The sequence below is a fragment of the Alligator mississippiensis genome, chromosome 1, assembly GCF_030867095.1.
Source record: "Alligator mississippiensis isolate rAllMis1 chromosome 1, rAllMis1, whole genome shotgun sequence".
Lineage (NCBI taxonomy): Eukaryota > Metazoa > Chordata > Crocodylia > Alligatoridae > Alligator > Alligator mississippiensis.
The window spans coordinates 51,986,109-52,012,480 of record NC_081824.1 but is presented as its reverse complement, the minus strand read 5'-3'; the positions used below and the strand labels follow the sequence as shown (position 1 = coordinate 52,012,480).

The window sequence follows — 26,372 nt, the reverse complement described above, 5'->3', positions numbered from 1 at the left end:
TCGAATACTGTATATCCACATTATTTTTCACCTGGGGGAAGAATTCAGGAAAATATTTTTTTATATAATAACAATAATACAATCACATACATTTTCACAGACCTATATATTAAACAATATGAAATCACTATTTGATCCATATATTACACTATTTGAAAAATTACACTATTTTGGGAAGCAAAACTAAGAAAATTATTCATACAGTATGAAAGTACATTCATTATTCAGATGTTATTTGAAAACTGTTCTCTACTGACAACTAAATATCATTGTTTTGTTCCTCCTTATAAGAAGTCATGTATCTGAAAGTAGCATGTTGGCTTTCTAATTTATTTTGAAGTTCCAACCGTGGGACTATACTATATCAGTCTTATGGATTTTGTATGAAAGTGCACAGTTGGAACCATCCCTGCAATGAAGACACATACTGCTTTCCCTTAATTATTTTCAAAGTAATTTGTGTATGGCCATTCCTTTTTTTTTCCAATCAGGTAGTCTTAATCTAACACTGATTGTCTCAGTACTACAGATAAGGCCAAAGGCTTTCCACTAAACTAGGGTTAGCAATGGAGAAATCACTCAAGCTGACAGGTTGAACCAACTTAAACATGAAAGGAAAGGAACATACTCTATTTCATTATAACTAATATAGATCTATGTCAGAATCAAAGTCAACACCAGGAGAAAATTGTTGTTAGGAAGGGCAACAGATCTACTCTTTTCTTAACAACAGATGTCACAATAGCTTGACAGGGGAGTGAATTCAAAGGCAAAATAAATGTGGGTTGTGTAGAGTATTGTAAGTAGTGTCATGCATGAATTCAGCACAAATAATGTAATCATGGACCATGCAGTGACATAATTCAATTACAAGCATACATCTTTCACAAGTTTCTGGAAACAGTACAGCCATTTTCACACCTCTTAGCTGATCAATTCAATCTGTACAGTGAGATCCCTAATGGACTCAAATTCTTTGAGGGCATAAAATCTTTCCAGAAGAATAAAAAAACAAATACACCTGGATAGTGTGCGGGCCGGGGGCGAGCCGGGCCCGTCTTTGCGCACGCGGGCTGTGGCCAGCAGCCCGGCCACGCGGGGCCGGAGAAGACCGGGGGCGAGCTAGAATTAGTCACGGACGCGTAGTGGTTGATTTAAAGATTGTTTACTTACACCAAAGATGGTCGTGGTGCAGGCAGGAAAACTTGCTTGAGTTAAAGTTGCAGATAAAAAAGAAGAGAGGCGGACTAGAGTTCCTCCCCGTGAACACTCTTCTAGCCCATCCGGTTGGAGGCTCTAAACCACGAGCCCGTCGGACCAACCGGAGAAAGTACGTAATGGTAAAGAGCTCTGAATTCACTCACATGAAGGTTATTAGGCTCCGTGGATCCTTTTTGCGCGCAGGGAAGAAGGATACGTCGGGATTGTGCTCGGTGACGGGGAGAGGCCAGAGGCTGGTCAGGCCCCTGTTGCCTTTTAAGAAATGCGTTGGGTCCGTAAGGATCCGCAGCGCTTAGAGATCTTCACACAGCGTGAAGTCTCCTCCTCCTAGTGTTCATGGAGTCCTCCAACTTGGGCAGAAACCACTCAAGCTTTTTATATGGCTAGCAAGCCAATCGCTAGCCGCCACGTAGGAATAATTTAGAACTATCCAATAGTGGGGCATGAATTTGAATACGAATGGTGGGAACTCCTTGCAATGAGCATTTCTGTGCTGCGAAGAAGAAATGCACACTGCAAAGAAAGCTACAAAACAGCGGAAACTTCTTTTGCACCCGGGGTTCTCCTCTGCAGCGGAAAACTCCACCGTGCAAAGAAGCTGCAATTTGGCGGGAAATAATTCAGTGGTGCCAAAGCACACACAAAACAAAAATCACAACTTTGGGTTGTGACAGATAGTACAGGTGTCTAATTATTTTTGTCTTTAAGTTATTTCCAGAAAAGTAAATAAGAAATTCTAAGCAACATGCCCTACATCAGTGTCTCATTCCTCCATTTTTAAGTGCCTAAATTGTAGCAAATAAAAATCAAAGATTAATAAATTCTAAAAATTAAAAATAATGGAAAATAAATCAAATCCACCAATCCAGCCTACTGAGAGGTTGCTGAAATGAAGATCAATCATACCTTCCAGCAGCTCATTTTTCCCCAAGATCCCAAGTTTCTAATAGCCTCATGGACCACTAAAAGACCTGTGGTCCGTTAAAAAATTAGTGTTATTTGGTAACAAAATGCTACTAAAGGCTTGGTACATTTTATGTTAGCTATCCAACCTTATGTGCTTATCCAGAGCACCCAAAACTCTGGAAATTAAAGCTCTAAGTGATACTACCGAGACTCTCTGTGTAATTTTCAGAGTCCTACATTTTAGATTAGGCCACAAAAAACAAAAGAATTGGTGATGTTAGATACAGAAGGTCAATAGTGGGAATAATAGATGAGATAAAAAATAACAGATGTGTTTCAGATCTAATTCAGTCCTGTCTACCATTCTGTGTGAAAGCTCTAGGTGGAGTGGAAGTTTTTTATCTGAACCATCCCCATCTTTAGATTTTAAATTCATGCATTTCCTATTTTAAGATCTTCTTATTTTGAACCTCATTACAACCACAGAAGATAATCATTCCATAAAATGGAACTGCTGATGTTTAATAGCTTCTTTAGATAAACATCCCTGAGAAGCATGGATTCCTACAAGTAGTCTAATAAATGTGTATGTGTTAATACTATATCTTCAAGGCAAACGTAAAAGCAGAGATCATCCACAGAACAGCATCTGAAAGAATAAATCATAGGGATGTATAGAACCATATTTGCAATTAAATATCCACATACTTCCTGCACAGAGTTCACAGGCATGTGCCCTAGATGTTACTGGAAGCTCAGCCACCACTCACATTAATGAGTTGATATATCCATCAACTTAAAAATGGCAAAGACAGTTCCATCCTGCGGTGGCCCACAGGCCCATCCTGGTGTTGCTTACCCACTGAAGCCAGTAAAGGCAACAATCAGACCCTGCAAGAAATTTGCTTTGCCTGAAACAAGCTAGAGTCAGATGCTTCTATCACATATGTGGCTGTTCATATAATCAGTAAGTGAAAGAACATCAGAAATTAACGCAAGAGACCAAGTGGCAGATACAGAAGGTTTTGGAGCAATCTATGTGAATGTTCTAATGTAGTAGCATAACTAGGGGTAGGTCAGAGAGGCATTGGCCCCATGCACAGAGCTTAGGAGGGGTGCCAAAATTTTCCCCCACCACCTTGGAGTCCGCACCCTGGCGGAAAGAGCAGCCCCACAGCAGTGGTCTTGCAGCAGCACCAATATGCAGACATTGCTCTCAGAACTGCGCAACCTCCCTGCTCTGGGAACTGCACTCCCCCTCCTCCTCTCCACTCCCCTGCAGGTGCAAATCCTGCTTATTACACCACTGCTCCAATGCAAGGGAGAAACTATAGAATGAGGATTGTACACACCAGAAGCCAGAACATAGCACCATAAAACTGAACAGAGAACCAACGCCCTGAATACACGAGCTAAGGAGCACCCAAAGAAAGTGACAGAGGACAGGTTTCAAACAAACAAGAGGAAGTACTTTTTTTACCCAAAGCAAGATCGGTTGTGGAGCTCATTGCCATAGAAATTGTAGGGGGAGGTTAAAAAAAGGATTAGACAAATTAATGGAGAGGAGCTTGTCGCAGGGCACCTTGGTGCCCCTGCTCCTATAGTGGAGAAACTGCCAGGGAGCAAGTGAGCGCGCCCTGGCCTGACATGACGAGCCCAGCTGAGGCTGGCTCAGGTAATGAGCGCAGCTGCAGGTTGCCGGAGCAACCAAGCGGAGCCAGCTGCCTGTAGGGGGCAGGGCCTGGCCCTTATAAAGCTCAGGGCTGAGGCCAGGCTGGCAGTTCTCTGCCAGCAGCTGGAGAGGCAGGAGCTCCCTCGGCCGAGATATAGGAAGGAGCCTAAGTTGCAAGTACGGCTCATGATAGCCCTGGAGGCTTGAGCTATGATGATGAGTTATGGCCGTGCGTCTTGCATTTGTGTTACAGCCTAGGGGCTTGTGGTTTTGTTTTGTGTTTGTGTTATTACACCCGGAGGCTTGGGCAAGGCTGTAGGGGTTGGAGGAGGCCTCAATTACTTGCACGCCAGTGCGTGGGCAGCTGGCAGCGAGGAGCGCGGCCAGTGGGTCGCGGGCACAACCCATAGGTTGCGGACGGGGACCGAGACCCCGGATTGCGTGTGGGGGAACATAGCCCCCGGCCCCAGGAAAGGGGCGGTATTACTGAGTAGCCCAATGCGGGCACGGCGAGCCCCAGAGAGGGGGGAACGCCCTTGTACAGTATTGAGTAGCCCAGTGTGGGCGCGGCGAGCCCCAGACAGGGGGGAACGTCATTATGCTTTGCTGAGTAGCCCAGTGTGGGCGCGGCGAGCCCCAGAGAGGGGGAACGTCATTATGCTTTGCTGAGTAGCCCAGTGTGGGCACACGGGCATAGCGAGCCCAGCCGCAGGCTAGTGCGGCAATACCCCTCAGACCAAGGCAGGGCGCTGCGGTTGCCCCTGAGAAGACAGGGAGTAGCAGCGCAGTGAGCCAGAGTCAGGGAGGGTATCCGTGCGGTTGGCCCATAGGACCAGAGGCCCGCTAGAGAGTCCCGGAGCAGAACCACGCTGGCAGGGGAGGCCCAGAGTGGGCCAGACGAGAGTCCCAGCAAGAGGCTGGGCATGAGAGAGGGAGCCCAGGGTGGGCCACATTAGAGAGACAGACCGGACAACGTCCATTACATCTGCGAGGCTTGGGGCGTGGTATTAGGGGCTGGTAGGAGCCACGCATAGCCCATAAGGCTAGGGCGCTTGGGTAGCGCCCATTGTACGGGGAGACCCACGAGGGGTCCAGGAGCTGACAGGCCCGAGAAAACACAAGGCAGCCTCCCTATTACATATTCGATCAAGACTTGGTGGGCAAGAATGGAGGGTGCCCTCGGGCCAGAGTAGTGCGGTGAGAGGGCCTTAAGGAGATCACGGCCCTCCGCGAGGGCCCCGCCGTGACAGAGCTCTATTGAGAACTAAACAGAACAGAATAGTTAGGAATGTATCCTTTGACATCCCAAAACCAATCTCCTGTCAGGATTATACCAGGTATGACATGTACATATACTCACCCTCTAAAGCTTACAATACTTGCCACTAGCAGAGACAAGATACTGGCCTTGGTGAATCGTCGATGTGAGCAAGTATAGCACGTCTTATATTCTAGAATTAACCCTAAGCTACATTCTAGGTTTAGGCATAGAAGTATTGACTCAACAACCATCTCTCTGTGATGGGAATAACTATAAGTCCCTGTAAGACACAGCTATATCTTGATTAAGGGGCAAGCATTTCAAAATGATATCTACCCTTCTGTCCAAAAAGCAGAAATCAGCAAGGCAGTACCCTGATATTGGCCATTAACTGTTTTCAAATTTCCAGTGGTTTTCATGTAAATGCAATAAAATAGTCAATGTCCTAACACTTTTTTAATCAGTAGTTTGTGTCATTGATAAATTGAAATGAAATAAAATTGCTGTTAAGAACAGCTTTCCTAAACAAGCCGAAAGCATGGACCACATCTGTACAAACAAAGGGATTTTGGCAGTTCAAGCATATTTCTAAGCATCGTGTTATCAAAATATTATTGCTAGGCCTATGCGAATAGGGAAGCATTTGATTTAGATTCAGATTTGAATTCAGCTGATTCAGAGGACAGTGATTCAACTCAGAGATTCGGATCACTGTCCCAAATCGATTCAGCCAAATCAGCTTCAGAAGATTCAGAGCTGATTTGGAGAGATTTGGTGAATCAGCCATAGACTATAATGGGGAATCACTGAAATACCTACAACTTCATGATTTTTTTGGCATATTTGGATGAAAACAGCAGGGTTGATAACCCCTTCTGAGGGCCCCTTCTGAAGCCTGCCAAGTTTCAAGGAGATAGGTGCAGGGGTTTCTGAGAAACTGCACCTCAAACTGTTGAAAGCAAAGCTCGTGACACGTATGACTTTGTGTGTGTGTTAAGGCACAGTGGGGTGAAAACTGCAGAGATGGTAGCCCGTGTTCCCACCCTCACAACTCCACTGGAAACAGTAAGCCTCAGGCCTCTCAAAGATCTTACAGGTCTGGGCTTTCCCCAGCTAGGACTGTGCAGTGGCTGAAGGTTATGGTGCCTTCTGCTCCTACCCACCTTTCACCAGAGAGGTTCACGAATGGTCCTGGCATTTCCTGGGGCTGCCACACCACTAGCAGTCCCACCCAGGACTCCCTACCCTGGTGGAGTGGAGTTTTAGGTCATGCTCAGGATGATGTGGGCCTCCTCCACTCCTTATAACCCCAGCCCTTATACCTCCAAGTTTTTCCTGGCACGGGAACTCAGCAGAGAGATGTTCTTCCCCTGCTGGCTGGTGAGAAACTAAACTACTGCCTCCAGCTCTGAAAGCAGGGCATTAAATGGTCACCCTGTCCTGCCACATACACTGTCTCTCATGGGGGCATGAGGGAGGCCTGCCAGGTTTCAGGCAGAGTGGTGCAGGGGTTTCTGTGAAAATGTACCTCAAACTGATGAAAGCAAAACTCATGTCACTTATGTGTGTTAAGGGGTATAGGTTGTAGCTGTGTTGCTCTAAGAACATAGCCTGGATAAGGTTCTTAGGGTCAATCTAATATCTTTTACTAGACCAATGGAATAGTTGGAGAAAATCTTCTTTGCAGGCTTTCAGGTTTAAAAACCCTTCGTCAGGCTGAGAAAGCATCTAGTTGGCGTGTGTGCGCTCTTCCTGGATGGAAGGAATAGTAAAGAAGTCAGAGGCTGGCATGCAATGCAGGCAAGAAAGCCAGTCAGTGAAAATGTAAATTGGGGCATCAGAGAGTGAGAGAGAGGCTGGGAGGGATGGGGTGCGGGTGGACAGGGGATGTAGCAGGTAAAAGTGGAGAGGTACCTGCTACCTGGGGAGTCAGATATCAAACAGGTTGTAGTGTATCATAAATCCAATGTCTATATTGAGTCCATGAGTTTCTGTATCTAGCAGGTTGACGAAGTGAAGTTCATAGGCCCATCTGTGAAAAGTGGTTTGTAAATTCAAATAAGCACTGAACCTCGCTAACCTCATCACCAGAAGCCAACTTCCTACAGCCCAAAACACACTGAATGGATCCAGACCATGCCATGACAAGAAATGCAAAACCTGCCAACATATCTCCAGTACCCACACAAACTGCACACCAGGATCTATCAAAGACAAGAATACCCAACTACCTGTGGGGGCACATTTCTTACAAGAAAACTACCTCTGTCTCCAATCTCTCAGTCCTGATCTTCAAAGGGAATTTATGAAGGCATACTCTCTGCATGCTTCATACAGGAAGGGCACCATTGTCCTGCTAAAGATGGTGCATGTGGGCACTTGGTAGGATGGGGCCATGAGCTGCCTGAAGCCTGGCCTCTCAACTAAGGAGAAGGGCTGACCATCCAGAGCAAGCATCTCCCCAACGCTCTGGGTGACCTCGCTCACCTTCAGAACTCGCCCTGCTTTGTCCGAGGCCTTCCCCCCACTGGTCCAGGGTAGCCTTCCTCTGCTTCATGGGGATGGGGGATTTGAGTGAGAGGGGGACTTTCCTTTGGGCATGCTCCCACTGGTACCAGGCTGAGGAGAAGCAAGGGCAAGGAGGTGCTGTCTCCTGAGATGCAGCAGCATCGCCGTGGTGGTGAAGTGGTTCACCTCCTTGCCCTGGCTGATCTGCCTTCAGCACTGCTGGCAGATAGCATACTTGGTATTATCTGCCACCTCAAAATGGTCCCACACTACACTACCCCCCTGCTTTTGGGTTGAGGGTGGGGATCCTGCCTGATCTCTCCCCCCCCCCCCCCCCAGCAGACAGAGACACAATAATAGGAGGAGCTGCCTCAGCTGAGCCACTTGCCTCCACAATCTCAACCTCAACCTCCTCTGAGGTGCTTTCTGGAGAAGGAGACCTGGCTCTAGGGGAACTTTGAGAGGTGTGGAGCACAAACTCAGATTCCCCTTTGTTCCCCAGGATTTCTTTTGCTAGGGTGCTCAGGTCCCCTGCTTCCAGATCCAGCTCCTCCTCTGGCACTGGGAGGCTTTTGCTGGCATATGAAATTGGGACAGAGGATATTGTCATGCTGGTGCTGGTGGCTATTTCTGGTGATAAGGGAGGTGGTGCAGGTGCAGGGAAAGGTACTGCTCCCACCTCCTTGCTCCCACTGGCAGCAGAAGACTCATCACTTCCAGGAAAGAGGATGTGTCTATGTTGGGGGTGGGGAAGGAACTTGCAGCTCCCTCCTTACCCCCTCTAGTCCCTCTCCCTCCCCTGCCAGAAGACCTGACACCTGCCTTTCCAGCATACATCATATTAATCTTTACTGTGCTGGAAAGTGTGTGTACACGCAACTGTAATAGCTCTTCTTCTCTGTTTACTGTATGTATGTGTAATTAATACTATTAATAACTCTTCTTCTTCTCTATTTACTGCATATGTGTGTGTGTGTAATGTATGTGCTTTCCTGCACAGTGATGGATCACTGCCAGGGAAAACACAGCTTTCTTTTTAAAAAGTGTGTGGGGGGGAATAACAGAAACAAATAAGAGGTTTTGGGGGGAAGAATAAAGTTGAAAGAAATTAATTGAACAGGGATAGGTAGAGGGATTCTAGGCAGGGGTAATTAGTAAGCTGTATTCAAACCTTTCCCAGAAGACAGACTAGCAGGAGACTGACTAGGATGCCAAGCCAGTCCAGCAGTACCTTTCAGAGGCTGCTGCTCAGGCAGAAACAGTTCACAAAAGGGAAAGAAAGACTGCAGACAGAGGCTTATATGCTGCTTCTACATCCCTCCCCCAGAGCACTGTGATTGGAAGGGGACTCAGGGAAAGATCAGTCACTGGCCAGCTACAGATGTCAGTCTCCACCCCCCCCCCTTCCCTCTTCTCAGTTTCTGTTCCTCTGAAAGACTGCCTTCCGAATCTCCAAATCTCCAGATCTTTTTCTGAATGTTTTCTGAATTGATTCAGAGGTTCTGAATCAATTCAGAAGGGTTTTTTGGTCTCCCGATTCTATTCACATTCAGTGATTCGGCCTCCAAACGGGGCCAAATCTTCTCTGAATAGAATTGGCAAAAGAAGCTTTGCACACTCCTAATTATTGCACGCTTCCTTATCGACACTTTATGTTTCCAGGGGCTGTTCCAAATTTACGCTGTCAATGCCAAAGTGAAATTATGTCACATTTGTATTGCTTTTCAAATTACATTTTGCAATGCTAATAAAATGTTATGGAAAAATACCTCTTTCAGTTAAACAGATTGAATGAAATTGCATCTCCTCAATGTACAGATTTATATATTCCTAATAAACAGAACAGATATTTCCCCAAAGCAAGCAACATTTAATTTTTTATCCTCCTCAGTAAGAAGAAAACAGTCCTGTTATGCTAGAGAAAAAACATGGCTGAATCCACACAGGGATAAAGAAAGGAACCGATTTTAGCTATTGTGAAGAAATGATTTGGTTTGTGAAAGTAAAAGGGTGAAGGTGACAGAGAAAATGAAAATAAAAATGTTACAAAAAGGAAAAAAATAAAGCAAGTGAGAACATGAGGAGTAGATGACAGAGAGCCAGACTTGTCATGCTGGGAGGGACAGAATTAACAGCTGCAAACTCAACTGAATGTCTGAGTGCACAAAATAAAGCACAGCACCTGAGAGCTGAAAATATGCCATGCATACCTGGCCCTATTTTCTATGGGAAAATACTCCAAGGAAGACTAGAAAAACAAGCCAATAGCAGCATGGTTCTGTTGTTTCCTTCAGCCCAGTGGCACGAAAAGTGACAAGCAAGGGAGGGGGAAAAATGAAGGGTTTCCAGATTCTTAGAAATGAACATCAGAGAAAAAATACATCTCCCTTGCAGAGGTATTAAATAGCAAGGTAGCAGAAATCCTACAGAGTCAGATTCTTCTCTCTTCTGTGCTGTTCTTAACAAAATTCCAGCATGCATTTTTTTCCTCTTTTTTTTTTTTGTTTTTTTGGGGTTTATTTTTTTTTGCTGCAGTGGTTTAATTTTTCAATTTGAAGAGCTATTGGTATAAAGCATGCCTCATTAGCTTGTGGGAGGTAGCTGGTCTTCATTAATTCAGTTCTCACTTCATTTGCTTTGCACACAGTCATAATTAGCTTCAAAATAACTTAGGTAACTTCAATAGATTTATTGCTACAATTTTATTCTGCAGACGGGTTTTTCCTCCTGTTCTTCCAATGTTTTGCAGAAGTTAAAAAAATTTAAAAAAAAAACAGTGATTGCTTTAGGGAGTAATTTCATATTGCTATTTTTTAGGGTGACAGTGTACCTATATCCTTCTAGTGCTTGGCTGTATGAACAAACTAAGCCTTAAACCATCTCATTGGTATAGTGAACTGTTCCTCATTTTCCTTATAGATATGCATCACATCCTGTTCTAAATTGCATGGGTGCTATGGTGGGAACGAAGATTTACCTCCAGGCACCTACATAACAGGGGAACAGACCTTACTTCAAATGTGAGAGCTGGGGAAAAGGGCTGATAATCAAACTACCTAGTGCTCCCAGCCTAAAAAGGATGTAATTTAATCCTTTAATGATGTGAGGGTATAGTGACATTTTCAGCCACCCCCCATTCCTATCTATCAAATGTGCAGTCCTTTGGTTCCAAATACATTTACTGGGGATGGCTTCCATTGAAAATCACTGGCTATTATATTTAGCTATTAGCTATGTCCCAGATGCTGTTATTTAGGGTGCATACCTTGCCTTAAACTGCATGATCATAGACTGGGAGCATTGTGTCCACATCTGCTGATGCCAGGAGCCACACAGGGAAGCTGATGCAAGTAACTCATGGTGAGGGCCCCATGGGTGGGGTGGGGAGGTTGGCAGGTCAAGGGTGGTTCCCAGGATTGGGGAGAGGGGTTGTCCATCTGGGGGTGGAGGTATCAGGTATCAAAAATTAGGTCAGTCAAGGTAGAGGTGATAGGAAGAGTGCAGTCCCAGAACTGATAAGTATGGCTAGGCTTGCCCAGCCCTGGGACTGCACTCCAAACATGTGCAGGTATTTGCTGGATCAAGTTAACTCATTCCTGATCTGAGTTAGTGCACCTGCTCAGGTGAACTTAGATTGAACATGCCATTTTTGGCCTGTTTTAAACCACCTGAATATCTGCACATGCAGCATCAACTGAACTAATGTAGCTGATGTTAACATAGAGTGTAATAATAGTGAAATATAACCATGTTAGTCTTGTCCTGTAAGCAACCTGAAAACTGCATTTTGTTTTGTAAGCACCCTTCTACTTGACATAAGTGAATGAACTCTGCATAGCCTTTATGTATGAGTGTATGTAAAAGGGTGACTGGTGAGAGAATGGCATAGAGGCAGGAGAAGATGATTTAACTGTTTATGTAAGCAACAAGGCATCAAATGCAAGTTACCAGTCAGTAAACTAATTAATGGATGGCTGAAGAATCCCTTTGAGGCATAGGGCACAAAGAAAATAATGAGGAGAAGGAATGTACCCATCCTGCCAGATGGGCAGCAAGAACACTCCAAGGCTAAGATAAGCTGAAGACAAAAGAAAAACAAGTGCAAAACCAGAAGCTGGGTATGGAAAAACACCAAAGCACTGAAACAAAGGATGCCAATCCACATAAAAAAACACTTTGAAAATGCCAGGTTGGGTGAGTCTCTTTCTCTACTGATGTTTCATTGGAGCACAGATGCATCTGTTCACCCCGCTCCAGCTGTTATTTTCAAATCTGCTATCTTCAAATCATCATCATCTACTCAATAAGCCCAGGTTGGCCACCCTCGGCTGATATCGAGCAACTATTGCTGGTAGCTATATCTGGTATATGTGTGGATGGAATGGTTGTTTTGTATGTGTATGCCTGTGTGTAATGATGTTTATGATGATTTGTGCGTGTATGAATCATGTGTCCAAACCTCTATGTCTAAGTAATGTAATCAATAAACACAGCACCTTGCCTTATCCTCCTTGTCTTGCTCGTGATTTGAGCAACGCAGACAGGCACACATGTATCATGATTTTAGTGGGTGTAAGGTACCTAATAAGTGTCAGAACACTAAATAATCTGTAGGACCTGGATCTAAGTTTTTTAAATTGGGCTTCTGTCTCAGTTAGAAAATAGAGGCAGTGCTCATTGAGGTGAGGTTTCATAAATCTTACCAGATTTAACTAGATATAGATGAAAAAGGAAGTACTTTATAGCTAAATAAGTCTAGAGAAATCCAGGAATGGGTGCGATCCCAAGGCCTGTACCACTTTGGATTTTTATCACTCAAAGCCAAGGAACTGACACATTTCTGCCTATGAGCATCCTCCAACTTTTGTCAGCAGACAATTTAGAAAGGAAAGAGAATGCTGCCATTCTTAAATGCTGAAAAATTCATACACATTACATATTAATTGTTTGTTTCTTTGGAAAGGTGAGATTCCCTCTTGTTGAAGCTAACTGGAAAATGTCAGTAATAGCCATTGACGGAAGAGAATAGTTATCACAAAATAAGGTTAATAGCAACTTTTGCATTATGTAATAAATATTCTAAAATAGCTCACAAAATGAAGACTTCTTTTTGTCCACAATAAGGAGCTACTGAAGAGTAGCTATGGTGCTACCCTACCTTATTCCATCATATCTTCCTGGTGTAGCCCTGGATGCTTTAGGCCTGAGGTTTAACCCCATGTAATTCTTCCCACAAAGTCCTGAAATGTGCTTCTCCAAAAAGTTCAGCTGAAGTGCAAAGAAGGAGAAAGTTATAGACATTTATATCATTTACTCTGGTTCCTACAAGACAAAAAAATGGCACCCACGCAAGGATGGCCACTTGCCACAGAGATACAATGCCTGAAGTAAACATGGGAAACCTAAACTCCTGGCCTTATAGACAGTAGGGTAGAATGGAGACAATTGGGATTGCTTTCCAAATTTAAGAGAATGGTTGGTGACCTTCCCTTATTATTCAAGTCATCTACCATATAGAAGGAGAACTCTAAGGCAATGTACCTAACAGTGCCCATACTCATGCAAATTCATATACATAAAACCTAAAATAGAGCATTACACCAAACCTGTCACTATGTGGGGATTGACAGCTTATAGAACCTACATTTTAAAATAAGTTTTCATATCTTCATTAATATTTTTTAAATCCTGTTTCCATTTCTTTAATGCCACAATATTTCTCTAGCTCATCTGTTTTGTAATTAGAACACAGGGTTGAGGGGTACAGAACTATCATACGTTCTAAACTCATTTTTTTCCATTTCTCCTTGCCTAACTGCTCATCTTTTTGGAATTCAGGAGGGAGCCATAAAAGTTAGATGTGATTAAGCAAAGATTACTCAGACAGAACTGAGGTTTAGTAGTCAAAGGCTGATAAAAAACTACTTTGAAAGATGTAAGAAACTCTTCTGCCTTTTTTTAAAAAAGTTTACCAGCAATGATGTGAAAGTTCCAACATCTGGAAACAGATTTGTTTTGTTGGCTCCCATGAATAGGTTCTAATTATATTTAACATCTTTACACCAGGAAACAGGATTTATCAGTACAAGGCTCCTTCCTGCAATCAAATGTGCATAGTGAATGCTAGCACCAAGAAGTTAAAGATGCACTGAAAAGTTATAATGAAGTGTACAATCGGAAACATTTATCTAATATTCTTCCCCAGTATGAGCCACGCAATTGTCTGAAATCATTGGGAGTCGGTCTGCTGGCTATTCAAAGTTTAGACTGAGGAGTTGATTGAGCTGGCACTTTTTTTTTTTTTTAACTACTTACACTTTCTGGCTTAGAACTGACAGGGATGCATGCCTCATGATTGAGAGTTACATTGATGGAGTGGATTTAAATCCTGATGATAAATTCTGACATACTCTTATCTTTTGCACATCTTAGGCTTCATTTTCCATTCCTGACAAATTATGCATAAAATGGATACAAAGAGGATTATAGGATGGATGGCATTTCCCTTGTTCTTACGTCATTGTCCAACAGAAATTAGTACAACTTAATCCAGCCAGTTGCACCCAGACATCTATGGTCTCAAGGCCATTGGTAGCCACAAAGAGAGCACAAATAAACTCTGACCATGATTTCTTAAGCTAAAGTAGTTATTTATATTTCCATGTCATTCACAGAAAGGAATTTCATGTAGAAGAAAAGAAATGAAACATTTCACTTTCATACTACATGCAACTACAAATTGCACATGTAAATGTGTCTTCACTGGGAAAACTCCAACAATTTTGTTGGGTACCAGAATTAACTGAATCAATGGGCATGAAGGATGCTCTGTGCCATTCCTCACCATCTCACCAAAGGGTACACAGAAGCAGATTATCAAGGATTCCCTGAGTATTTTCCAAAACATGTCCTGTTTCTGGGTTGTTTTAAAAAGCCAAATGCTGCCTTGTAGTGGATTGGGAAGTTGAATGATTGTCAAGATAATGTGATTCCACATCAGCTTGTTTTTATATTGAGATTCTGTTCATGAATTTCCACCCTACCCCTCTACCTACACAGTGAAGAGGCTTTCAAGTGTATTGTGTGCTTCCAATGCTAAAAGCAGATATGGATATAGAAACTTAAATCTTGATATAATTATTTTTACATGTCATTGGCTACCCCCTCAAAAGCTTTGCACTCTAGTCTCCTCTTTTTCTCTTTGAAAATGAATACATAATCAGATTAATTTATGCACAGCCTTTGGTGTTTAAACTAGAATTTAAGCAGAATTTTTGTATCCCAGTCCAATATTTAGATCTTCAAAATTGTAGTTCAGTTACCACTAAACTCCAGAAGTTTCCAAAGTCCTTAAAATGCCTCACTTTTTTACATGACAGTTCCCAAGTCACTGAAAGTTCTGTTTATAGACATGCACAGAAGCACCTCCATCTTGACACAGATGAAAAGATTGGTGTCTTTCTCATGCCTAAGTACCATTGAGATTGACATTTCTTCACCTGAAGGGGATTGATCTGCCAAGTTTCTCAAAACAGTGTAGCTGTGGCTTTCCTTCAAAACATTGACAGAGGAGGAAGAGTGGCTGCTCTCTTCATGTATCTAATAATTCAGTGGTTAGAATAGTCAGGCAGGATATAGGCTCAATTCCCTCCTGGGTTTGAGTGTGTTTTACAACTAAATCTCCCATCTGCCTGAAAAGCGCTCTAAGCAGCAGGCAATTATAAAGTAGCCCAGGGACTCTCTAACTCCTGTTGGATTGGCTGCATTTTGCATGGGGACAGAGAGTACAATAAGGAGTATGACTGCATAGTTTAGTGATTAGGACCCTTACCTTAGACAAGGAGAAAGGCTGACATTTTGAAAGTAGAGCTTTGGCATCAACTGTGAAGAGAAGGTTCAGGGATATGACTCCTGAGTGGAAGGAAGTGCCTGCCAGTGTTGCCAAATAAGGCACCCAAATCCAGCACTGTCCTCATTCTCCTACTGCAAAGCACCTTCCGAGAAGGCTGGCCCACCTGGCAGCACCTGCCCATTGTGCTTCATCATGCACCCCTGGATGATGGCTTCCTAATGCATCCTCGCCTGAGTCACTAAAGCAATTATTTCTTGCCCTGAATGGGGTGTCAAATGTGGACTGGGATGGACCAGGAGTTGGGAAATAGGATGGCCATGCTGCAGTTGCTTAGAAGTGGCTTCTCTTCACTCTAGCCATTGCTGCTGCTGCTGTTCACAACAGCACATGTGTAATGGCAAAGGGTATGAGCTATTTCAGATGAGGAGGATGCATGCCAGACGGATAGTAACCATCACAAAACAGGAGGTGTCCCTGGTATTTACCTACATAGCTCATCCCAACACCAGCTTTGCAACTGGCTTGACATATATTACTGCTGAGGGCATTCTTTCTCTCTACCACTAAGACAAGCCTACAGCAAGCTCCAAACACATGTAGCATGGGACCACTGCCATTCCAGAAAAGCTTAAGCAAATAACATTACAACAAAGAAAACCAGGCTCACAAATCCAACAGGGTAGAGACAGAATTGAAGAAAGAATTCCCTTTGCACTCACAGGGTCAAGGAGAAGTGGAAGGGTAAGTAGTGCTCTCTGAATTCAGTGTGAAGAGCACAGCAGAAAAGCAGCAAGACTCTTAAGTGTAGATTCTATTCATCCTCTTGGGCATCTAGGTGCACTTAGATGCATAAATATAATTCTATGCCACCCTGAAAATCAATATTGCAGCTATTACCCTTAAGACTTGGTCACCAAAAGAGCAGTGAGGAAGAGGACCTACCTGTTAGGGTAACGATATGGATTTTGGATGATGGGGTAATGATATGGAATTTGGGGCAAACTGAGTGTGCAGCTGAATGAAGGATTTTTCCTGCATCTGAGCAAAAAGCTACTGGTCACAAGGCTGGATGATGTATTAAAAGGTAACCTCAGCAAAAGCTGTTAGTCACAAGGCTGGGTATATATTAAAAGCAACTAACCTAGCTAATGCTTAAGTAAGCAGATTCTTAACAAAAGGATAGGATGCAAAGTGCATGATGTGTTAAGCAACTAGTGTCAGGAGACAAAAGCAAAGATACAGCCTTGGAGATGGGGAAGTCAGCAAGAAAACCAGCAAGAACCAGCGAGAAACTGCAAAGTGACCAAAAGAAGATAGGGGTCAAAGTCTTATGCATACGCTCTTAGCAGAGAGGCATGTAAATGAATGAAATGCATAGGCAATGCCATGCTAAGGAAGCAAACAGTAAACAGAGGTGGAGCTTGAGATAGGAGGAGAAATGGGTGGAACCAAAGGTGGGATGAGGGTGGAATAAATGTTAATGTGAATATGTATGAACCATGGTGCATAAATATTGGAAAGAAGTGTTTTTCAGGGCTGCTCCCCATGTTCATGGGCTGTGTGTCTGTGAGGGAGCTTGCCCAAAGCTGTCTCCATTCTGAATAAAGCTGTTGCGAGCAATATATGCTGGTGTTTGCTCCCCACCACCTTTTGTATTAACACTCTCAGGGACTTGAACTGGGTGGATCACTGACAGAAGTAATGAAAGAGCAAGAGGAGCCATAAGTGGGAAAGTTGAAAAGAAAAAAGTCCCCTCCATTTTTCTAAATAAGGAGGGCAGAGGTGAAACTGAAAGGTCTATGAATGTCATTGATGGAAGGGAAATATGCTTCTAGCTCACAGATAAAATGAAGGAGCAGTTCTGGTACGGAGACAAAGGAAAAAAGCCCCTTCTGATTCAACTCCTGGTTTTCTACCTCAGCAGAGAGAACAAGAGTTCAGTGACTAACAGATGGTTTTTCTGCAACAACTGATAGAGAAAAAACATTTGAATAGATTTTACTAACTAATAAATTATATAGTTTATTCACTATGTGCACATTCAGTAACAACTTACAACCATTTTTAACTCCTTTTCCAATAGTTAACCAAAGATTCATAAGCTATGCCTATGTTAAGAGGGCTTTCCCAGTAGATCTGTAGTAGTATATTTAAAAAGGCAAAGTATTCCTAGTGTGGATGGTAAATGTACTAGCAAAACTGAGCATTTGCTGATATAGTTTATCCTAGTTGCCCCAAAAAGAATAAGACATACCAGCAAAAGTGCAATCTTGCCCTTATAACTACATCTAAGGCCTGCTGCCTGGGTAGCTGTATTCATCAGGGACTGTACTGCTTCACAACCCAAACAGAAAGAAGTACGCTAGCAGAAGTTTGAAATGAATATATGGCCAGAAACAAATTTATAGCAAACATTGTTTTTCTTTTCATTTTCCCTAGGGGGAAAAATCCAAAACACTTGCATAGATCTGGGGGAAAAAACAAACTTCTCACACAGCAACAAATGGGGTTGAACAAATAATTCATAATGACCTGTTTATTTCACAAATATATATTTTCGTTACCAATTTTAGTCATGTATAGATCTCAGCATTCATTTGTGTGTGCGGAAGTCATTATAGAGTGAATATGCTAGAACTGGACAGCAAGGGTTACATCATGGTTCAAGGAAGTGCTGCCCCTTTTTGCCACCCTGACAACACTGGGGGTGACCATGGCAGAGAAAAAACAAAAATCTGACTACTGAAAAATTCCAGCAGTTTAAGCCAAGCAAGTATTTAAGATTTAAGACAACCCTATCCCATAGCAACACCTCTGAAGCTACAGTCTTGTTTCACAAAATCGTAGCTTTTGTTGATAAAAACAAGTCTAGCTGTTATGAAAACCTCTACAACTGGAATCTGACTACAACTAAAGTAGAGATGAAGCTGCAGAGGGCCTGAAAAAATAGCTCTGAGAGTCATGTACCATCCACTGATTGGTTGAACTCAATCGTAATTTAAATGTCAAGCATATGAACTATTTCATCCCTTGTATAATAGATGAGAGGGAATATCACAGATCTGGATAACTTAATCCAAGCAACATTTCCTTCAAATGCAACATATGGCGTTTGAACAATGCTAAAGAAGCTGAGTCCAAGAAATCTACCACAGCCCCTGGCCATACTGGGTATGTCTACAACTGCCAGAGTGTTTATACAAACCAAAATCCCAGAAATGATACATACTGTACCTGCCCTAACTTAGAACATAGACCTTTGAGCATTGAAGGCACACACACAGCCTCACTGTGGTTACTGTGTGAGTACAGTTTTGTAAGAATACTGCCACTCCCCTTGCTCCCCCACAAAAAATATGACCCCCTCTGTATGAGTCTGTTTTATAACTGATGCTATCCCTTAGTCAAGCCCCTCGCCTAACCAAGAATGAGACAAGTACAAATATGGCACTACCATTCCCTCTCCTCTTGCACCAACAGTTTGGTTTACTTATTTCAAGTGACCACAGTCTTCTGGTTATTAGGGGTGTGTGAAGCAGGCCGTATTCAATTCAGATTCGGCCTGATTCAGAAGACAGTGATTCGATTTGCTGATTTGGATCACTGTCCCAATTCAATTTGGCCGAATCCGAATCTGAAGATTCAGTTCCGATTGGGAGAATCAGCGATTCGGCCATAGACACAACTTTATATGTTTTTTCTACATACCTCAAGGCACCAGGCATGGCTCGTGAATACTGAAATGATGAGGCAGATGCAGTGTCCCACAGGAGTTAGGAGGAGCCCCCTGTGTGCTTAGCAGCAGACCCTGAAGTGAACCAGAAGTACTTCCAGTCCACTTCCAGGTCCACCACTGAGTGCACAGGGGACCCTGCACCCCCATAGCTCAGCAATTAGCTGCAGGAGGACCCCAGGTGCTACATCAGTTGCCAAGCCAGGGGGTAGGGAGGAGTTCCTCGCACACTTCACAGTGGACCCAGAAGTGCTTCTGGTCTACTTTCAGATCCACTGTTGAGCGCGCTGGGGACCACCCCCCCCCTCACTCCTGTGGGACGCTCCATCCACCCCACCATCTCAGCATTCATGAGCCACCTGGTACCTTGAGGTATGTAGAAAAAAACATATAAAACTGTGTTTAAGTCAGAATTGTCGATTCTCTCTGAATCTCTCCAAATTGAACTGGAAGCTTCCAATTCAATTTGGGGAGATTAATGGGTCTGCTGATTCAGTTCAGATTCAGAGATTCAGCTGCCAAATCTCCTCCAAATTGAATCAGCACCCAAAGCTCTGCACAGCCCTACTGGTTATGGAGCTAAGCAGTCATAGTGTCCTCACCAGTATGCCTTTGGCATCAGGGTTCAATAACAAAGGATTTGTCTATGTAGACTACATGTCACCCTACGGCAATGTAGAGACATGCTACGGTGACATACAGTGTGCTACAGTGATGTAGTGATCATGTGCGTCTACCAGCTACATCACCCTATTGGTGCACTCCCCGGGTATAGCACACTGCTACACTGATGTAGCTGCAAAATTTAACCATGTACTGTGCACACGGTACAGTAACCACCCATACTGAGCCATGCTTTAGTATTTCCAAAAGGAAGAATGGCACCGTAGCAACGTTGCCATACAGTAATGTGTAGACACACCCAAAGTCCCCTATTGCTCTGCCCTAATCTCTTTCCATTCATCATGCAGAGAAAGGGAGGCCATGGTCCCATAATACCATTCTAAAGGCAAATGTGTCACAGTCCAGCAGGGCACTGTGAGTGTATCAATTTAGTTGCAGGCTGACTGGGTGCTGCAACTGTATCAGCCACTGGGCTGTTTGGTTTGGGATCCAGGAGGTAAGGTTGGGAGTGAAGCAATGGCAAATTTATTATAGCTTACACACACACGACAGTTAACAGAAAGATAAATGCAATAAGCAGATAATGCAGTATCAAAAAGCCAATAGTAAATAATAACAGATAATAACAACAGATAGATAGATTAATCTGTTGCAGGCGAACTGGGCACTGTGAAGGTATCAGCCACTGGGCTGTTTAAAACAACAAACAGACAGACATGGGTTGGCAACTTATCAATAGTCCCTCAATGCCAGGTGCGCGCCAAGTGATTCCAGTGAAGTCAGGCATCCCTGAACGATGCTGCCAGAGGGATTACCAGGGAAGATCCCTTGATCAGGATCCAATCCTCACTCACACCAGGAGTTCGGGGTCTGGGCTTGGAACAGCTATTACAGTCTGTTCCCTCCTTCCTGCTGATTCCCTGACGCATGCGTTTTTTGTACCTAGTCTTATGCTAATCTGTTGTCTTTAGAGCCACTCACAGTCTTGCCCTATAGCTGTTACCCTATGGGATTAAAAGATGTTAAAAATTATTATAAAAGGTTACTACCCAGACTCGGGTTTATCCAATAAGCAAATTACAATGCAGCATCTTCAGGTTTGAAATTAACATTACTTCGCCTAAATCCAAACCCTTTAGATTTCTCTGACTATGCTTTCTTGAGACATGTTTTCCTGGAATGCGCTGGGTATGCCAGGCAGTTGAATCCAGGTTTTATCATCAAGGCTAAACTCTGAGCAAAAACAGTTAGGTCAGCTAATCTTACAGCTATAGCTTTGTGTGTGAGGTTCAGTCAGTTCCACAAACAGTTAGTTTTATCATTTTGGTTAAACTTATGACAGGCAAGTTACATTTGTGGGTTACAAACTTAAAAGTTTTATATTAGACAAAAATTCCAAATGCCTCCAAGAAGCACATATTTCTTGCTTATTAATTTCTTTGGTTCTGGCCATCACACAAATGGCAAGTTCATTATCTTCCAATTTAAAACAAAACCTTTGTCATGTCAGGAATTGTTGTCATGTAATGGCAACAAAAATGGTTTACTGTTAAGTAGAATTAGACCCAGCTTTAAGCTCACAATGAGATATCTAAAATAATGCCACGTACTGATTAAATATTTCATAATAAGCTGCTGACCACATACTGTGTAGTCTCTGACAGGCTACAGAGAACAGAAAAGCCTGTCCCATTTTTAGCTGAATGGTTGAATCTCAGAGTCAAAATACAAACATGAAAAAATACCCAGCACTTCAAAGAATATGAAAGTCTACCAAGAACGTAATTAAATCCAGCCTGAATTACAAAGCTGTGGGTTTCCACCCCACCAGAAGTCAGCTTTGTGAATGTTTTATCAGTCATCTAAACAATAAGAAAAGACTCTGACCTGCTTTGCTTGCTCACCAAAGTATGCTGTTGGTATTATCCTGTAATGACACAACAGATCCTGCAGGCAAATTTTGCTGCAAAAGCAATCTCTTTCATTTTCGCCTTAAAAAAACTGCAGAGTAATTAACTTCACAGCAGTTCCATTTGGCAAAGTAATACAGTAGACAGAATGAAATATTCATTAATAATTGACTATGAAAACTGTAGTTAAACTATGTTCAGCTAATTTAATAGCTAACAGCTATAAGAATGCAGAGAGTATGGCTCTTAGTGTGAACAAAAATAATTCAAGCTGCTAGTGTTTGAGAGTGATTTTATTAAGAATAACTACTGAAACAATGTTACAGTACAAGTGGTCCACTACAAAAGAAAAGAATTGGCAGGGAACAATTGAAAGAAAATGTTATGGGCTGATTATTGATCTAAGTTATTCAGTACTCTGAGAATAATTGATAATATTTTCCAAATCTAAGTAATGTATCTTCACTGAAGTTGTATGTAGCATAGTTAATGGTTAACTTCTATGGAGAGCTCACAATGCAAGGAGAAACAAATCATTGTAAGTAACAAAAAATGATAACAGAAAATAAAATATCCAAATAAGTCACTTATAACACTGTATTGAATCAAGCACTTCATTTCCATCTTAAAATTCCAGACTCACCCCTTGGCAGTGTCTTTCCACCATACTGTTTAATTGAATTGGATCTTCTTTAATGTGAAACAAAATTGAATACTATTTACTGTGGGTGTCATGTGGATACTTTGTTTCTTTGCATGTATCAAAACCTGCTAAATAATACTGGCCGAGAAAGAGCTTGAAGCTCAAAGGGGTTCCTAGATTCATAGATGTTAGGGTCGGAAGGGACCGCAATAGATCATCGAGTCTGACCCCCTGCATAGGCAGGAAAGTGTGCTGGGTTCAGATGACTCCAGCCAGATGCCTATCTAAACTCCTCTTGAAGACCCCCAGGGTAGGGGAGAGTACTACCTCCCCTTGGGAGCCCATTCCAGACCTTGGCCACTCGAACTGTGAAGAAGTTCTTCCTAATGTCCAACCTCAATCTGCTCTCTGCTAGCTTGTGGCCATTGTTTCTTGTAACTCCCAGGGGTGCCTTGGTGAGTAGAGCCTCACCAATTCCCTTCTACACCCCCATGATGAATTTATAGGCAGCCACAAGGTCGCCTCTCAACCTTCTCTTGCGGAGGCTGAAGAGGTCCAGGTGCCCTAGTCTCTCCTCATAGGGCTTGGCCTGTAAGCCCTTAACCATACAAGTGGCCCTTCTCTGGACCCTCTCCAGGTTATCCACATCCCTCTTAAAGTGTGGCACCCAAAAGTGCACACAATATTCGAACTGCGGTCTGACCAGCGCCCGATAGAGGGGAAGTATCACTTCCTTGGTTCTGTTTGTCATGCATCTGCTGATGCATGATAAAGTGCAGTTAGCTTTGCTGATGACTTCATCACACTGACGACTCATGTTCATCTTGGAGTCCACTAGGACTCTGAGATCCCTTTCTACTTCCGTGCCACCCAGCAGGTCATTTCCTAGGCAGTAGGTGTGCTGGACATTTTTCCTCTCTAGGTGCAGAACTTTGCATTTCTCCTTGTTAAATCGCATTCTATTGTTTTCTGCCCATTTGTCCAACCTGTCCAGGTCTGCCTGTAGTTTTTCCCTGCCCTCCAGTGTGTCCACTTCTCCCCAGTTTTGTATCATCTGCAAACTTGGACAGAGTACACTTCACTCCCTCGTCCAAGTCGCTAATAAAGACATTGAAGAGTATCGGTCCAAGGACGGAGCCCTGCGTGACCCCACTGCCCACTTCCTTCTAGGTCGATACCGACCCGTCCACCACCACTCTCTGGGTTTGACCCTCTAGTCAATTTGCCACCCATCGGACTGTGTAATCATCCAGATCACAGCCTCTTAACTTGTTCACCAGTATGGGGTGGGATACTGTATTGAAGGCCTTCCTGAAGTCTAAGAAAATGATGTCTACCCCTACTCCTGGGTCCAGGTGTTTTGTAACCTGGACATAAAAAGAGACTACATCAGTCAGGCACGATCTACCTGCTATGAACCCGTGCTGGTTTCCCCTCAGCATAATTCCTGCTGGGCTCTCACATATATCAACCTTAATAATCTTTTCAAATACTTTACCAAGGATGGAGGTGAGACTGACTGGCCTGTAGTTGCCTGGATCCTCCTTCCTCCCCTTCTTGAAAATAGGGACCACATTGGCCCTTTTCCAGTCCTCTGGGACCTGGCCCATGCACTATGAGTGCTCAAATATCCTTGCCACTGGCTATGCAATGACATCAGCCAGTGCCTTCAGTACCCTTGGATGGAGCTCATCTGGGTCTGCCAACTTAAACACATCCAGTCCTTCCAAGTGACTCTCAGGGTTAACACTTGGTGGTCTGGCACCCTGCTGTTGTCTTTATGATCCTATTGTGAGACTTGTCTTGCCCCTCGTTTAGGAACACTGAGGCAAAGAACTCATTGAGGAGTTCAGACTTGTCCCCCGTCTGTCACCAATTACTTTTGCCCATTCAGTAGTGGTCCTATTCCACCCTGGGCCTTCCTTTTACTCCCTATATATCTGAAAAACAAATTTTTGTTATCCTTAACTTGGGATGCCATCCTCAGCTCCATGGCAGGTTTGGCCTTTCTAACTGCCTCCCCTACAACTGCGAGCTGAGAAGGCATACTCCTCTTTAGTAATTTCTCCCTGTTTCCACTGCTTATATGCCCCCCTTTTTGCCCTTATGCTGTTCTGGATTTCTCTGATTAGCCAAGGAAGCCTCTTGGTCCCTTTTCCCCTGCATCGGGATCATCTCCCTCTGTTCCTGTGTAATAATTTGGCTTTCATCTCGTAAATGAATGCAAAAGCTTTTATGAAGAAAAGAAAAGAAAAGAAAAGAAAAGAAAAGAAAAGAAAAGAAAAGAAAAGAAAAGAAAAGAAAAGAAAAGAAAGTTTTCTTCCAAGCTAAATGTTTGGGATTTTTTCTGATTATGCAAATATAAATATAAATAAAACAAGAACAAGAAAAGCTGTAGGCCAGTTATTCAGTGAGAAGAGGGTAGAAATTACAGATAAGCTAGATGTATCCAGAACCAAAATTAATACTTTGCCCCAATTTCCACCAAGGAGAAAGATGTTGGCTTGGGAGAGAGGGGGTACGGGAACAAGGGGAGTATGTGGAGATTGCTGAGGCAGCCAGAAACCTCAAGTACCCCAATGCATTCAAGCTGGCAAAACCAAATTATCTCCTGTTGAACTTCATCAGACATGGTCAGAGATGAAGTAGTACTGGTCATCTCAGGATCCCTCAGCTTGGATGGCTGGTGACCACTCTGTCAAGATACCATACAACTCCCCTTGTGACCTCCTTATTATAATAAAGTGACCACAGGCTTTTGTTCTTAGCAACAAAAACTCTTCCAGGTTTATTGCTCAGAAGCAAGCTTAAGCATTGACATCTATACCCCATTTGGGCATGGTGCTAGCCAGGTTATTTGCAAAAATGGTAGGCATCTGTCTGTCTCACAAGACAATAGAATTGCATTGAGTGAGGCATCAGCTTGAACATCTGCGAGTGTGACTGTAGGGCCCAGTTCTTGAGTGACAGTCCCTTCTTCATGGATCACATTTGAAGTTTGTATCAAACAATCCTGAATATGGTGTGGGTTTCTTCTTTCCTCTGTATGTTGGGCTCTTCTTTCATCAAAAGCCTTCATTCCATGCTTAATAGACTGTCTCCAAGTGTTTTGATCCTCAGCAATCTTCTCCAAGTCATTTGGCTCAATGTTCTTTGTTTTCATATCTTTCTTGCAAACATCTTTGAGCCAGAGAAAAGGATGCCTACATGGTCTTTTTCCTGTAAAGAATTCTCCAACCAAGAGATCCTTGAGCATGCAGCCATCATCTATTCTCTGCATACAACCAAGTCATGAAAGTCGACTCTGACGATGAAGAGAATGGATGCTTGGAATGTCAGTGCATTCCAAGATCTGTGTGGGCCACTTTGTTCTGTGAGAAAATTCCTTGGCTACAGTGAAGGCAACATATGTGGAAGCTCTTGAGGCACTTTTCTTGAGTAGAGTTTGTGGGTCAAGGATTCACTGCCATACAAAAGGGTTGATGATGCAAGCATGATATACCTTGACCTTGATCCTAACAGTTAGTTTAATTGTTTGCTCAGCATGTTCATGATAGCTGATGCTTTGCCAATCCAGGTATTCAGTTCAGTCTCAACTGACAGGTTGTTAGTAACAATGGAGCCAATGTATGTAAATTTACTTACAACACCCAAAGTATTTTCACCTATTGTGATCACTGGTGATCAATCAATGTTCTGGCCCATAATGTTGGTTTTCTTGATGCTGACTGTAAGACCAAACATGAACCAAGTGATTGATGAGGCTTTGAGGGTCTCTGTAACAGGAGGGTTCCTGTTATTTTAAGGGACAAACAGCAGCAGGGAGATCCCCCAAGTGAAGAAGGCTACCTATTACGGGCCTCAGCAGTATCATAATATCATAGTACTTAGGTTGGAAAAACCCCAAAGCACTGAAACAAAGGAAGTCAACCCCTATAAAAGAAGACTTTGAAAATGCCAAGTTGGATGTGTCTCTATCAACTGCTCTTTCTTTTGGAGCACAGATGCATCTATCCATCCCGCTCCCAGGTGCTATCTTTTC

At 43.2% G+C, this 26,372-nt stretch overlaps 1 long non-coding RNA gene across 6 annotated transcripts in view; it reads right to left on the bottom strand.

Moving 5' to 3' along the window:
- Positions 1-21,788, bottom strand: part of LOC109285533 (hypothetical protein) — a 246,556-nt gene extending 224,768 nt beyond the window's left edge. For 4 of the 6 annotated variants that reach the window (XR_009463387.1, XR_009463392.1, XR_009463393.1 and 1 more), the window contains exons 1-2: positions 21,665-21,788; positions 12,727-12,836 (exon numbers count right to left, since the gene is read on the bottom strand). This is a non-coding gene — a long non-coding RNA (hypothetical protein). Of the gene's footprint in view, positions 1-12,726; positions 12,837-15,399; positions 15,458-16,362; positions 16,452-21,664 lie in introns of those variants that run through there. The other 2 variants (XR_009463390.1, XR_009463391.1) reach the window with 2 other exon arrangements.
- Between the last annotated feature and the right edge of the window lie 4,584 nt (positions 21,789-26,372).